This window comes from Arachis hypogaea, chromosome 17 (assembly GCF_003086295.3).
Source record: "Arachis hypogaea cultivar Tifrunner chromosome 17, arahy.Tifrunner.gnm2.J5K5, whole genome shotgun sequence".
In the NCBI taxonomy this organism is placed as follows: Eukaryota; Viridiplantae; Streptophyta; class Magnoliopsida; order Fabales; family Fabaceae; genus Arachis; species Arachis hypogaea.
The window spans coordinates 103,106,639-103,122,223 of NC_092052.1; the positions used below are offsets into that span (position 1 = coordinate 103,106,639).

Genomic DNA, 15,585 nt, shown 5'->3' on the forward strand with positions numbered 1-15,585 from the left:
GGGCTCTCTTGCTTGCTCCATCTTTTTCTTAGTGATGGGCTTCTCTTCCTTAATAGGAATGTCTCCTTCTATGAAAGCTCCAGCTGAGTAACATAGATGGCAAATGAGGTGAGGGAAGGCTAACCTTGCCATAGTGGAGGACTTGTCAGCCACCTTGTAGAGTTCTTGAGGTATAATCTCATGAACTTCCACCTCTTCTCCCATCATGATGATATGGATCATGATGGCCCGGTCTATAGTAACTTCAGACCGGTTGCTAGTGGGAATAATTGAGCATTGAATGAACTCCAACCATCCTCTAGCTATAGGCTTGAGGTCCAATCTTCTTAGTTGAACCGGCTTGCCTTTGGAGTCAACCTTCCATTGAGCTCCTTCTACACATATGTCCATAAGGACTTGGTCCAACCTTTGATCAAAGTTGACTCTCCTTGTGTAGGGGCGTGCGTTCTCTTCCATGTTTGGCAAGTTGAACGCCAACCTCACATTTTCCGGACTAAAATCTAAGTATTTCCCCCGAACCATTGTAACATAGTTCTTTGGATCCGGGTTCTTACTTTGATCATGGTTCTTGGTGATCCATGCATTGGCATAGAAGTCTTGAACCATTAGGATGCCGACTTGTTGGATGGAATTTGTTAGAACTTCCCAACCTCTTCTTTGAATTTCATGTCGGATCTCCGGATACTCATTTCTTTTGAGTTTAAAAGGGACCTCAGGAATCACCTTCTTCTTGGCCACAACATCATAGAAGTGGTCTTGATGGGCTTTGGAGATGAACCTTTCCATCTCCCATGACTCGGATGTGGAAGCTTTTATCTTCCCTTTCCCTCTTCTAGAGGATTCTCCGGTCTTGGGTGCCATCAATGGTAATGGAAAAACAAAAAAGCTATGCTTTTACCACACCAAACTTAGAATATTGCTCGCCCTCGAGCAATAAACAAAGAATAGAAGAAGAAGAAGAAGAAATATGGAGAGGGAGAGGGAGATGTGGTTTCGGCCAAGAGGAGTGTAGAGGGGTTTGTTGTGTGAATTTGATGAAGAATGGAGGTCTTTATATAAGGAAGGGAGGGGGGGTTAAGGTTCGGCCATATGGGTGGGTTTGGGTGGGAAATTGGTTTTGAATTTTGAAGGTAGGTGGAGTTTATGAGGTAGGTTTATGGGGAAAAGTGGATGGATGTGAGTGGTGAAGAGGTGATGGGGAAGAGAGTTTGAGGTGATTGGTGAAGGGTTTTTGGGGAAGAGTGTTTATGGGGTTGTGTGAAAGAGAGTGGTGAGAAGAAGTGAGTGGAGGTAGGTGGGGATCTTGTGGGGTCCACAGATCCTGAGTGGATCCTGTGGGGTTCACAGATCCTGAGTAGATCCTGTGGGGTCCACAGATCCTGAGGTGTTCAAGGATTTACATCCCTGCACCTATTAGGCATGTAAAAATGCCTTTGTACTCAACTCTGGGCGTTCAGCGCTAGGTTGGTGGCCATTTTGGGCGTTCAGCGCCCATTTGTGTGCCATTTCTGGCGTTGAACGCCAGAACCATGCCTGTTCTGGCGTTCAGCGCCCAGAAGCTGCCCATTTTGGGCGTTCAGCGCCAGAACCATGCTCTGTTCTAGCGCTGAACGCCAGACAGATGCTCCTCCAGGGTGTGATTTTTCTTCTACTGTTTTTGATTCTGTTTTCAATTTTTATATTTATTTTGTGACTCCACATGATCATGAACCTAAGAAAACATGAAAAAAAACAATAAAAATAAGAATTAGATAAACATTGGGTTGCCTCCCAACAAGCGCTTCTTTAATGTCAATAGCTTGACAGTGGGCTCTCATGGAGCCTCACAGATGTGCAGAGCTTTGTTGAGACTCTCCAACACCAAACTTAGAGTTTGGATATGGGAGTTCAACACCAAACTTAGAGTTTGGTTGTGGCCTCCCAACACCAAACTTAGAGTTTGACTGTGGGGGCTCTGGTTGACTCTGCTTGGAGAGAAGCTTTTTCTACTTCCTCTCCATGGTTGCAGAGGGAGATCCTTGAGTTTTAAACACAAGGGAGTCCTCATTCCATTGAAGGAATATTTCACCTCTGTCAACATCAATCACAGCTCTTGCTGTGGCCAGGAAAGGTCTTTCTAGGATGATGGATTCATCCTCTTCCTTTCTAGTATCCAGGACTATGAAATCAGCAGGGATGTAAAGCCCTCAACCTTTACTAACACGTCCTCTACTTGTCCATAAGCCTGTTTTCTTGAGCTGTCTGCCATCTCTAATGAGATTTTAGCAGCTTGCACCCCATAGATTCCCAGTTTCTCTATTACAGAGAGGGGCATGAGGTTTATTCCTGAACCAAGGTCACACAGAGCTTTAAAGATCATAGTGCCTATGGTACAGGGTATTATGAACTTTCCAGGATCCTGTCTCTTCTGAGGTAATGTCAGTTGATCCAGATCACTCAGTTCATTGATGAACAAGGGAGGTTCAACTTCCCAAGTATCAATGCCAAACAATTTGGCATTCAGCTTCATGATTGCACCAAGAAACTTGGCAGTTTGCTCTTCAGTAACATCCTCATTCTCTTCAGAAGAGGAATACTCATCAGAGCTCATGAAGGGCATAAGGAGGTTCAATGGGATCTCTATGGTCTCTAGATGAGCCTCAGAGTCCTTTGGTTCCTCAGAGGGAAGCTCCTTATTGATCACTGGACGTCCCAGGAGGTCTTCCTCCTTGGGATTCACGTCCTCTCCTTCCCTTACAGGTTCGGCCATGGTGCTTATGTCAATGGCCTTGCACTCTCCTTTTGGGTTCTCTTCTGTATTGCTTGGGAGAGTACTAGGAGGGATTTCAGTGATCCTTTTACTCAGCTGGCCCACTTGTGCTTCCAGATTTCTAATAGAAGACCTTGTTTCATTCATGAAACTTACAGTGGCCTTAGATAGATCAGAGACTAGATTTGCTAAATTAGAAGCATTTTGTTCAGAGTTCTCTGTCTGTTGCTGAGTTGATGATGGAAAAGGCTTGCTATTGCTAAACCTGTTTCTTCCACCATTATTAAAGCCTTGTTGGGGCTTTTGATCCTTCCATGAGAAATTTGAATGATTTCTCCATGATGAGTTATAGGTGTTTCCATAAGGTTCACCTAAATAATTTACCTCTGCTATTGCAGGGTTCTCAGGATCATAAGCTTCTTCTTTATAAGAAGCCTCTTGAGTACTGTTGGATGCAGCTTGCATTCCATGCAGACTCTGAGAGATCATATTGACTTGCTGAGTCAATATTTTATTCTGAGCCAATATGGCATTCAGAGTATTAACTTCAAGAACTCCCTTCTTCATAGGCGTCCCATTATTCACAGGATTCCTTTCAGAAGTGTACATGAACTGGTTATTATCAACCATGTCAATGAGTTCTTGAGCCTCTGCAGGCGTTTTCTTTAGGTGAATGGATCCACCTGCAGAAGTGTCCAGTGACATCTTTGATAACTTAGATAAACCATCATAGAATATATCCAGGATGGTCCACTCTGAAAGCATGTCAGAAGGACACTTTTTGGTCAACTATTTGTATCTTTCCCAAGCTTCATAGAGAGATTCACCTTCTTTCTGTCTGAAGGTTTGAACATCAGCTCTAAGCTTGCTCAGCTTTTGAGGAGGAAAGTACTTGGCTAAGAAAGCCGTGACCAGCTTATCCCAAGAGTTCAGGCTGTCTTTGGGTTGAGAATCCAACCATAATCTAGCTCTGTCTCTTACAGCAAAAGGGAAAAGCATGAGCCTGTAGACTTCAGGATCTACTCCATTAGTCTTAACAGTATCACATATCTGCAAGAATTCAGTTAAGAACTGAAAAGGATCTTCAGATGGAAGTCCATGAAACTTGCAGTTCTGCTGCATCAGAGAAACTAATTGAGGTTTCAGCTCAAAGTTGTTTGCTCCAATGGCAGGAATGGAGATGCTTCTTCCATGTAAATTGGAATTAGGTGCAGTAAAGTCACCAAGCATCTTCCTTACATTATTATTATTTTCGGCTGCCATCTCCTTTTCCTGTTCGAAAATTTCTGAAAGGTTATCTCTGGATTGTTGTATTTTAGCTTCTCTTAATTTTCTCTTCAGAGTCCTTTCAGGTTCTGGATCTGCTTCCACAAGAATGTTCTTATCCTTGCTCCTGCTCATATGACAAAGAAGAAGACACAGAAAAATAACAATAATAATAGAGATCCTTTATACGACAGTATAGGGATCCCTGTGTAAGTAGAAGAAGAGGGGGAGACAAAGAATGTAATATAATGGAAGAAACACAACTGTGAGGATGACAGAGATGTGAGATGAGATGTTAGGATATGAATGAATAAATAGAATAAGATGGGGGAGGGATAATTTTCGAAAATTATTTTGAAAAAGAGTTAGTGATTTTCGAAAAATGGTTTTTGAAAATTGTTAGTATTTTTTCGAAAAAAATTTTAAAATTAAAAATAAAAATAAGAATAATTAGTTAATTAAAAAGAAATTTTTGAAAAAGAGGGAAGATATTTTCGAAAATTAGAGAGAGAGAGTTAGTTAGGTAGTTTTGAAAAAGTTAAGAAACAAATAAAAAGTTAGTTAGTTAGTTGAAACAAATTTTGAAAAGATAAGAAGTTAGGAAGTTAGAAAAGATATTTTGAAAAGATATTTTTGAAAAAGATAAGATAAGAAGATATTTTTGAAAAGATATGATTGAAATTAGTTTTGAAAAAGATTTTATTTTTAAAATCTCAATTAATGACTTGATTCATAAGAAATCACAAGATATGATTCTAGAACTTAAAGTTTGAATCTTTCTTAACAAGCAAGTAACAAACTTCAAATTTTTGAATCAAAACATTAATTGTTTATGTTATTTTCGAAAATTTAATACAAAAATAAGAAAAAGATTTTTGAAAAATATTTTTGGAATTTTCGAAAATAACTAAGAATTTTGAAAAAGATTTGATTTTTGAAAAAGATTTTGAAAAAGATAAGATTTTCAAATTGAAAATTTGATTTGACTCATGAGAAATAATTTGATTTTTAAAAATTTTTGAAAAAGTCAACTCAAATTTTCGAATTTGATGAGAGAAAAAGGGAAAGATATTTTTTTGATTTTTGAAATTTTTATGAAAAACATGAAAATTATGCAATGCATGAAATTTTTAGATCAAAACAATGAATGCATGCATGAATGATATGAGTGTCAAGATGAACACCAAGAATACTTTGAATGTCAAGATGAACATCAAGAACATATTTTTGAAAAATTTTTAATGCAAAGAAAACATGCAAGACACCAAACTTAGAATTCTTTAATGCTTACGCACTAAGAATTCAAGAATGCATATGATAAACATGAAAAGACACAAAACAAAAAATCATCAAGATCAAACAAGAAGACTTACCAAGAACAACTTGAAGATCATGAAGAACACTATGAATGCATGATATTTTCGAAAAAATGCAAGATGCATATGCAATTGACACCAAACTTATGATATGACTCAAGACTCAAACAAGAAACAGAAAAATATTTTTGATTTTTATGATTTTCTAATTTTTTTTTTTGGATTTTTTATTTTATATTTTTCGAAAATTATATGAAAAAGGAAAATAAGGATTCCAAAATTTTTAATATGAATTCCAGGAATCTTGCATTCTTAGTCTAAAGCTTCAGTCCAGGAATTAGACATGGCTCACTAGCCAGCCAAGCTTTCAATGAAAGCTCCAGTCCAAAACACTAGACATGGCCAATGGCCAGCCAAGCTTCAGCATTTAACACCAGAGTATATTACTCTTGATAACAAATTGCTGCTCATCATTTATCAAGTATGTAACTTACCTCTGATGGTTTGGAAGCCTCAGTCCAAAAGAATTTAGACATGGCTTTACAGCCAGCCAGGCTTCACATGCTTCATGAAACACTAGAATTCATTCTTAAAAATCTTGAATAAAATTTTTGAAAACATTTTTATTTTTTTTTCTTCGAAAACAGATGAGAGATTTTTGAAAATATTTTTGAAAGATTTTTGAAAACTTTTTGAAAAGAAAATTACCTAATCTGAGCAACAAGATGAGCCGTCAATTGTCCAAACTCAAACAATCCCCGGCAACGGCGCCAAAAACTTGATGTTGTTGCCGGGATTGGGATCTCAGACGATTCTTGGCGCCAAACAGGAACAATTAAGTCCCCGGCAACGGCGCCAAAAATTTGGTGCACGAAATTGTGATTTCCAGGTTCGAACAAATCCTGGTAATGGCTCCAAAGCATGGTGCTCTGATCTCAATTCATAATTGTCACAACTTCGATACAACTAACCAGCAAGTGCACTGGGTCGTCCAAGTAATACCTTACGTGAGTAAGGGTCGAATCCCACGGAGATTGTTGGTATGAAGCAAGCTATGGTCACCTTGTAAATCTCAGTCAGGCAGATATAAAGTGATAATGGTGTTTTCGAATATTATATAATAAAGTAGGGATAGAGATACTTATGTAAATCATTGGTAGGAATTTCAGATAAGCGAATGGAGATGCTTTTCGTCCCTCTGAACCTCTGCTTTCCTGCTATCTTCATCCAATCAGTCTCACTCCTTTCCATGGCTGGCTTTATGTGATACATCACCACTGTCAATGGCTACTTTCGGTCATCTCTCGGGAAAATGATCCAATGCCCTGTCACGGCACGGCTAATCGTCTGGAGGCATCACCCTTGCCAATGGCTTCATCTTATCCTCCCAGTGAATAATATGCTCACGCACCCTGTCACGGCACGGCTATTCATCTGTCGGTTCTCGATCATGCTGGAATAGGATTTACTATCCTTTTGCGTCTGTCACTGACGCCCTGCAATCGCGAGTTTGGAGCTCGTCACAGTCATTCAATCATTGAATCCTACTCGGAATACCACAGACAAGGTTTAGACCTTCCGGATTCTCTTGAATGCCGCCATCATTCTAGCTTATGCCACGAAGATTCTGGTTAGGAGATCTAAGAGATATTCATTCTAGCTTATTTCATGTAGAACAGAAGTGTTTGTCAGGCATGCGTTCATAAAGGAGAAGGATGATGAGCGTCACACATAATCATCACCTTCATCACGTTCTTGGGTGCGAATGGATATCTTAGAAGAGAAATAAGAAGAATTGAATAGAAAGCAGTAGTATTTGCATTAATCTTTGAGGAACAGCAGAGCTCCACACCTTAATCTATGGAGTGTAGAAACTCTACCGTTGAAAATACATAAGTGAAGGTCCAGGCATGGCCGAGATGGCCAGCCCCCTATTGTGATCTAAGATAGCATACAACTGATCAAAGATCAAAAGCTGATCAAAAGATGCCTAATACAATAGTAAAAGGTCCTATTTATAATAAACTAGCTACTAGGGTTTACATGAGTAAGTAATTGATGCATAAATCCACTTCCGGGGCCCACTTGGTGTGTGTTTGGGCTGAGCCTGAGTGTTGCACGTGCAGAGGCCATTTGTGGAGTTGAACGCCAGTATTTGTGCCAGTTTGGGCGTTCAACTCTGGTTTTGGATCCTTTTCTGGCGCTGGACGCCAGATTTGGGTAGAAGGCTGGCATTGAACGCCAGTTTACGTCATCTATTCTTGGCCAAAGTATGGACTATTATATATTTCTGGAAAGCCCTAGATGTCTAATTTCCAACGCAATTGGAAGAGCATCATTTCGAGTTCTGTAGCTCCAGAAAATCCACTTTGAGTGCAGGGAGGTCAGAATCCAACAGCATCAGCAGTCCTTCTTCAACCTCTGAATCTGATTTTTGCTCAAGTCCCTCAATTTCAGCCAGAAAATACCTGAAATCACAGAAAAACACACAAACTCATAGTAAAGTCCAGAAATGTGAATTTAACATAAAAACTAATGAAAATATCCCTAAAAGTAACTAGATTCTACTAAAAACATACTAAAAACAATGCCAAAAAGCGTATAAATTATCCGCTCATCAGTGTGTTAAGTATTTTCAGATCTTGTAGGGCAGGAATGACTCAAAGGACAAAAGGAAACATACAAAAATGGAAGGAAAGCACAAAAATAGAGTTTTGAAGAAAAGGCAGCGACGCGGACGCATGGATGACGCGAACGCATGCCTAGCGCGAAAATACAGCGACGCAAACGCATGGATGACACAGACGCGCGCCTTGAGCAGAACGCAAATGACGCGTACACGTGACCGACGCGTACGCGTGACAAGGAAAATTCCCAAATGACGCGAACGTGTGACCCACGCGGACGCGTGACAGACGCCACGTACAAGAATCTGCAGAAAACGCCCCCTGCGATTTCTGGACCCTTTTTTGGCCCAAATCCAAGCCAGATACATAGAATATAAGCCAGAGAATGGAGGAATCAAAGGATATACATAATACAACATTCATAATTCATAATTTTTAGGATTAGATGTAGTTTTAGAGAGAGAGGTTCTCTTCTCTCTCTTAGGATTTAGGATTAGGATTAGGATTTCAACTTCCTCTCAGGTTCAATGCTCTTTTACTTTATTTCTCTTCTATACTCTATTGCTTTTATTTGTTAATTACTTATGTTCCCAAATTGGCTTATGAACTTTTCCATGTTTAGATTTGAATGTTCTATTTAATATAATTTGAGGTATTTCAGACTAATAATTGTCTTATTCTATTTATGATGATTTCAATTCAATTTAGATTTATTTTCCCCTTTTGGTTTTGGTTAAGTGATTTATAACACTTGAGTTATCAAACTCAGCTGTTGATTGGAATTAGAATTATTTGCTGGTTAATTTATACTTCAATAACTCTAGTCTCTCCATAGGAGTTGACTAAGACCTGAGGATCAAATTAATTTGTCTACTTGACTTCCCTTTGTTTAGCAAGGGTTAATTAAAAGTGGGAGCTGAATCCAATTCTCTTCACATCTGATAAGGATAACTAGGATAGGACTTCAATTCCTTATACCTTACCAAGAGTTTTATTATTTATTTGAATTAATCCCTACAGTTTACTTTCTTGCCATTTACTATTCTTGCTTTTTATCTCATACATCAAAAACCCAAAAAGACACTTTTACTCATAACCAATAATAAATCATACTGCCCTGCAACTCCTTGAGAAGACGACCCGATGTTTGAATACTTCGGTAATTATTATTTTATTGGGTTTTGTTACTTGTGACAACCAAACTTTTGTAAGAAAGGAATTCTTGTCGGTCTAGAAGCTATACTACCAACGCGAATTTAATTGTGAAAATTCTAGATCGCGCGAGAGTTTCGCTCTTTCAGTATGCTTTCCTTTCACTCCTTTGATCCCTTCCTAGCCCTTTTCAATATGAAATCACTAGCTAACACATCAAGGCATCTAGTGGAATCAAAAGAAGATTAAAACTATCAAATTAAAGGTCTAAAAATTATGTTTTCACATCTAAGCACAAATACGGAGACAATCACAAAATCATGTTATCTCATTGAATAAATATGAGGAAAGGTTATAAAAATGCTCTAAATTCAACACAAGATAAACCCTAAAAATGGGGTTTATCAACCTCCCCACACTTAAACCTTAGCATGTCCTCATGCTAAACCAAGAATGAAGCAAAGGGTATGACATTTATTCAATGCAACTAAACTATCTAAATGCAAACTATCTAAATGCAACTAACTATATGAATGCAAATGCTTGGTAAAAACAATTCAACTTCCAAGAGAACATATATATAAGCATAAGGGCTAAAGCAATGAGAGTCAAAATCCAACCCACAATTGTATTGAATTATCAAAAATGAGTTACAAACTTTGCATGAATAAGAATGATGGTGGTGAATACATGCAATTGAGCAATCCAACCCTCACCGGATGTGTATCCGCTCTAGTCACTGAAGTGTTTAGGGGTTGATTCACTCAATTCTCCCCTAATCATGCTTTTCAAAATTTGTTCTTCATCTAACAATCAACAATTATTCAATGCATGCATACAAATATCATGAGGTCTTTTCCAAAGGTTGTAATGGGGCTAGGGTCAAGGTAGGATCATGTATGGTTAAGTGGACTAGAATTTGAATCTTTGATGAGTTTAAACTTTTTCACCTAACCTATAATGACCTATACAATTAAGTTCTAGCCTAACTACCCATTTTTCACTTTTTCACATGCTCATGCATTTTCTTTTGATTTTCACAACACTTATGCATTGACTCTTACTGGATTTTACTTTGGGGCATTTTGTCCCCTCTTAATTATTTTTCTTCTTTTTCTATTTTTTTTCTTTTTTTCTATGCATATTTTTTTCTTTTCTTTTCTTTTCTTCATTTTTTTTCCTTTCTTTCAAAACTACATACAAGATCATCAATGTATAAGGTTTAACATTTGATTAATGCATGAGTATGTACCCAATTTCCAAATATAAAAAAAAAACAAGGCACCCTTTTATCCCAATCAATGTTCCCAATCTCCCCAACTTGAATATAAAACACTCTCACTAGCCTAAGCTAATCAAAGATCCAAATAAGGGACTCTATTATTTTCCACTTTAGGCTTGTAATGTGCTAAATTAAAGAACAATTGGGTTAAGCGTAGGCTCAAATTTGGTTGACAATGGAGAGTAAAAGGTATGCTATTTGGGCAAGTAAGCTAATGAAATAATGGCCTCAATCATATAAATGCATGAATACATGGAATAATTGGACATAAAGAATAAAACAAATCAAGGATCACAATCATAGGAAAAGAACAATTTCACACAAGGAGGGAAATAAGTGGTTATAAGATGTAACCACACAATAGGCTCAAAACTCACAATCTTGTGTTCTTAGCTCAAAACATGGTCCACAAAAGTATGAATTCATGCAAGTTCCACAAAAATTTTCCAATCAATTGGGGTGGTGCCATATAAATAAATTCTTTTGGAAAAATTCATTGTTTTGATTAAGCTTATTCTAAATGCAATGTTGTGATTAAGAAATTCTAAAATTCCTTACTTTGCCCTCTTTTTCAATCAAAATAAATTCTTTTATGCACAAAGGGTTTAACTAGATTTTCAACAATTCAAAATATTTTTCAAATCACAACCACAAGGCTAAAATGCAATATATACAATAAAAGTATGCAATAACCAAAATAAAAGTATCCACAATAGTAAATATGTACAATAATCCTAAAATAGTACAAAATAAAGCAAAATAAGATGAACTAAGTGATAGTGTCTAAAAATGTTCACCAAATCCACCGACGGCTACGACAGTGACCTCCCCACACTTAAGATAAAGCATCGTCCTCGATGCTACTAATCGGGCTCATGGTGAGGGTCAATAGTCGCATCTGGCTCTGGCTAGGGCACTGTCTGGGGCACTCTCTAGGGCACTGGCTCCTCGGGAGGCTGTTGGGTCTCCTGAGTAGCCGGCGTCTGTGGAAGAGCCTCCTGCTGAACCGGCTCCTCAACATGCTCCTCCTCGTGCTTTGCCTCGTGCTCCTCCTCATCGGAAGCGGGAGAGTCAGGGAGAGGGGGTAGCTCAATGCCCTGTGATACAAACATCTGGTCTATGCGATCGAGACATCGCATGATACGACGCTCGCTGCGCTCCATGAAGCGAAACAGGCGCTGTACTAGCTGATATGTTGGCTCAGGTGCTGCTGGTGGTGGTAAAGGTGCTACTGCTGCTGAAGAAGAAGAGGGTCATGCCGCTGCTATAGATGATGAAGGTCTAGCTGCCTCCACTGCTGCTCTAGCTCGAGAGCGGCGCCTGGATGGGGGCTTCTCGTGCACCCACGTACCCCACGAAATAGTAACCTCCTTGTCATCGTCGTCTGGGGGTGGTGGTGTCATGTCATCGTCCCTCCATGGGGCACCGGAAAACTCAATCATGCTAGTGACCAATGTAGGAAATGGTAGGAGACCACGGATGTGTGTTCGCCACATGCCTCGCCTGATTAATCGGGGGAAGTATACCTCATTTCCCTCCATGACACAGCCAATCAGAAGAAGCATATCCATCAGAATCTCGGAAAAATGGGTAGTAGGAAGGACATAGTGGGTGAATCTGCTGCCAAGTCCTAGCCTCTCTAGACAAATAAGCAAATAACATCCCCTTGGGCTTTTGGTTGTTAGAGTCCATCACCCAAGGGGCGTCTGGTTTGGCAATAATGCACTTCAGCGTCTCATAATCAAAGGTCATAGAATTCATAGCTATCTCTGCCTGCTGGTATGCACATGTGTCACCAGTCTGGGGTAGACAATGCAAAACACCCTCAATAGCAGCCTCAGTCACTAAAATCTGCCCACCCCGTAGGTGGACTGACTCAAGAGTCGTGCAGAAGAGGTTGCAGTAAAACTCCTTGACCCATGAAGTGTTTATTCTTCCCAAATCCCTATCAACAAACCCTAAGCCCAATCCCTAAATACGAGTATTAATGGAGTGCCTCAGGTCATTGGGAAGGGCCAATTTCTTCTCAATGTTCAGCTTTATCTTCTGATAGGTAGGGAAGTGCAACTCACAGTATAGATTGGGATATGTGTACGTGTCAGTGGGCAGTAGCAGCTGATTCTGTTTATCCACTTCATTAAGTGGGTTCTTTGCATAGTTGGCATAGGGAAATGGAAAGCAAGGAATGGCATATTAACATGAAGTGAGTCAAAAGGAAGAAACTTGGAGTATAAGCAACAGGAATTAGCATTCAACACAAAAGCTATAAACCAAGAATTTAAGCAATATATGCACAATGCTTGTTCATTAAACTCAATGAGTATCATACCCAAAAAGAATGGTTAGAGAGTTAGTTGAAAACTAAAAAGAAAAATCAGCATGTTAGGCAAGTTAAAAGTTAGAGAAACTAGCTCAAAGGTTAGAGGTATGACGGTTATTTGCTTAATCACAATGAATCACAAGTAATGGCAACAAGCATACTCACAAACATGGAGAGGAAGCAGTCATTGATGATGAAATATGATATTGCAAAAGAAGCAATTAATTGAAAGTAAGTCATCAATCAATGTCGCGGTCATTGATTATGCAATAATTGGTGTTGACAAAATGAAAGTGCATTTTGTGTGACTAAGACGAGTTAGAAATAAAGTTGAGTGAAAAGAGTTACACAAGTTAAAATGCACCAATTGTTGCAAATGCATGAACCATATTCAACAAATTTACAAGTTAAATCAAATGATGAGTGAAGCACAATCCAAAGGCAATTGATTAACTTGGAAGGTGAAACCATGTGAGGGTTCAAGGAAAATCACGGGAAACATAATGAACATGGAAAAACCAGCCCAAAGTCACCTAAGAGTTGAGCTTCGTGTAATCAGATGAATACTCAATTTCAAAAGCACGAAGTTCAGTTACAGGTAACATGTTTAAAACCAAAAACAATTTCTAGAAAGTTGGGCAGCATTCCGGCAGTAAATCGGATGTTTCTGAATAACAAATAGCAGCAAAAAATTCACATATGTATTCAGAAAGCACATCAAGAAAGAGAGAAGGATGCAATACATATGCGCAAGCAGCATGAGACATAACTCAACAACTAGAATTTAGCAGTGCAGCAGTGAAATAGCAGCAAAGCAGTAACAATATGGAGATAGAACAACTCATTAACCATCACTGAGCAAACAAGGAATATGTATTTCAAACGGATAAACACAAACGGAGCAGTTATCAGGCCTAGAATCATCTAACCACAACCTAGCTACCTAACAACCTAGGATCAACTAAAACATGCATATCTAACTAGCCTAGCAAACAGATTATTCAACTAATTAATCTAATCTAGTCATACTAAAACTAATGAAAAATAGTAAAGAAATAGAGCAATGGGGCATGGGAAACCTGGAGTGCAGAAGCAGAACAGAATAGAAATAGAGGGATGGGAGGGAGGGGCAGCAAAGTGGTGCTTCCAGTAGCAGCAGCTCTTGGTGGTGGCGGAGTGAAGCAGAGAAAGAGAGAGGAGGTGGTGAGAGAAGTGAGAATGGGAGGGAAAGGGAGAGAGAAAGAGCGAGAGAAGAAGAGAGAGAGGGGGATGGGGGACAGAGAGGATGGTGGCGACGGAAGTGGTGTGGCTGGCGCGGTGGTGGACGGTTGCAGAGCTAGTGGTTATGGCGGGAGAAGAAAAAGAGAGAACGTTAGAAAGGGGGAGGGTTAGGGTGCGCAACTGCGCTGTGCTCTTTGCGTCCCTTGGGGTATATGAATTTGAATCCACGCGTGCGCGCACAGTGCGCATTTGCGTGGGGGAGAAAATGAGTGAGTGGTGCGAAAGCGTCAGGTGCGCTTTCGCGTAGATGGAGGGTGTAGGCGTGGGCGCGGACGCGTACAGTGCGCGTCCGCGTGAGGCGAGTTAGGCTAGAAGCTTAATGCTGGCCCAAGTTCACCACAACTCTCGGGTTGAAGGCCTGGTAACTGCTTCAGCCGATTGGCGCGCACGCGGCATGTGCGCGTCCGTGTGCATTCCCAAATATGTATAGCGACGCGTTTGCGCACAGTGCGCGTACGCGTGTATGCGGTTATGCGATTGGCCTAGTGTTGGCACAAGAGTGGCCCAACTCTCTGGAAAAAGTATGGGCCTGTATCCGCGTATGGACATGCACACGCACAGCGTGCGTATGCGTCCTGCCCCCCCCCCCCTTTTTTTTCAGAAATAGCAAAAACAGCTCAAAATCCTCCTAACACTTCCTACAGCTCAAAATTAGCTAAAATTACAAAATAACAAAAATTCTTTTTGGCTTTTTGGGAATTTTCAAATACAAGCAAAAGAAGCTTGTCCCACAAGCAACCTACAACCAACTTATTAAAACAAATATATGGAAAGAAAACTATCTACAATGGTAACTCAATTCACTTATTAATCAAAAATGCAAGAGGGTGAAAAGAGTTTACCATGGTGGGGTGTCTCCCACCTAGCACTTTTAGTTTAAGTCCTTAAGTTGGACATTTGGGTGGCTCTTTGTCATGGTGGCTTATGCTTTTACTCATCCTTGAATCTCCAAGGATCTTTGCTCCTCAAATGGTTGACAGAAATTCCAACCATCTTCACCAAGTTTGGATGGAGTTCCACCCAAGATACGAGCTCCCATAGGTGGTCTTCATGCTTTGATCCGGGATCTCATATCTTATTTTCGTACCCGTCTTCTAGTTAATCTTCATGAATTTTTCGTTCGGGTGGTTGACAAGTAGAATTCTCTTTAGTGCACCAAGTTTTCTTCCTAGACCCATGTAAAGTAGCATTCATCCAATCATGGTCCCTATGCTTTGAAGCTTTGACCTCAATGAGTCTAATTCCAAACTTCCAACCACTACACAACTCTTTGTTACCCTTAGTCCCACAAAGAGCTCTAAGTTGTCCATCCGTTTCAATCAAGCCATATTCAAGTGAGAAAGTAAAGCTTAGGATTGAGGATTTTACCCACTTGAATGATATTTTGAATAGTGTCTTAGGGAGGGAAACCTCCCCACACTTAGATAATGCAAGGTCGACTTCCTTATGCTCTTCTTTGGGTATTTCCACCTCTTGACGACTTCTTTCATCTTCCTCTTGATTGTTGGCTTCTTCCAATTCCTCCTCATCATCAATCAAATCAAACTTGGGAGGTTGTGTAAAATTTACTTCCATATCAACTTCACCTTTGA

At 39.7% G+C, this 15,585-nt stretch overlaps 1 non-coding gene across 1 annotated transcript; it reads left to right on the forward strand.

The window, feature by feature from the left end:
* The first annotated feature begins 3,508 nt into the window (after positions 1-3,508).
* Positions 3,509-3,616, forward strand: LOC112768080 (small nucleolar RNA R71). Its single transcript, XR_003185519.1, has one exon. It is a non-coding gene; the product is annotated as a small nucleolar RNA R71 (small nucleolar RNA).
* Positions 3,617-15,585: the final 11,969 nt, after the last annotated feature.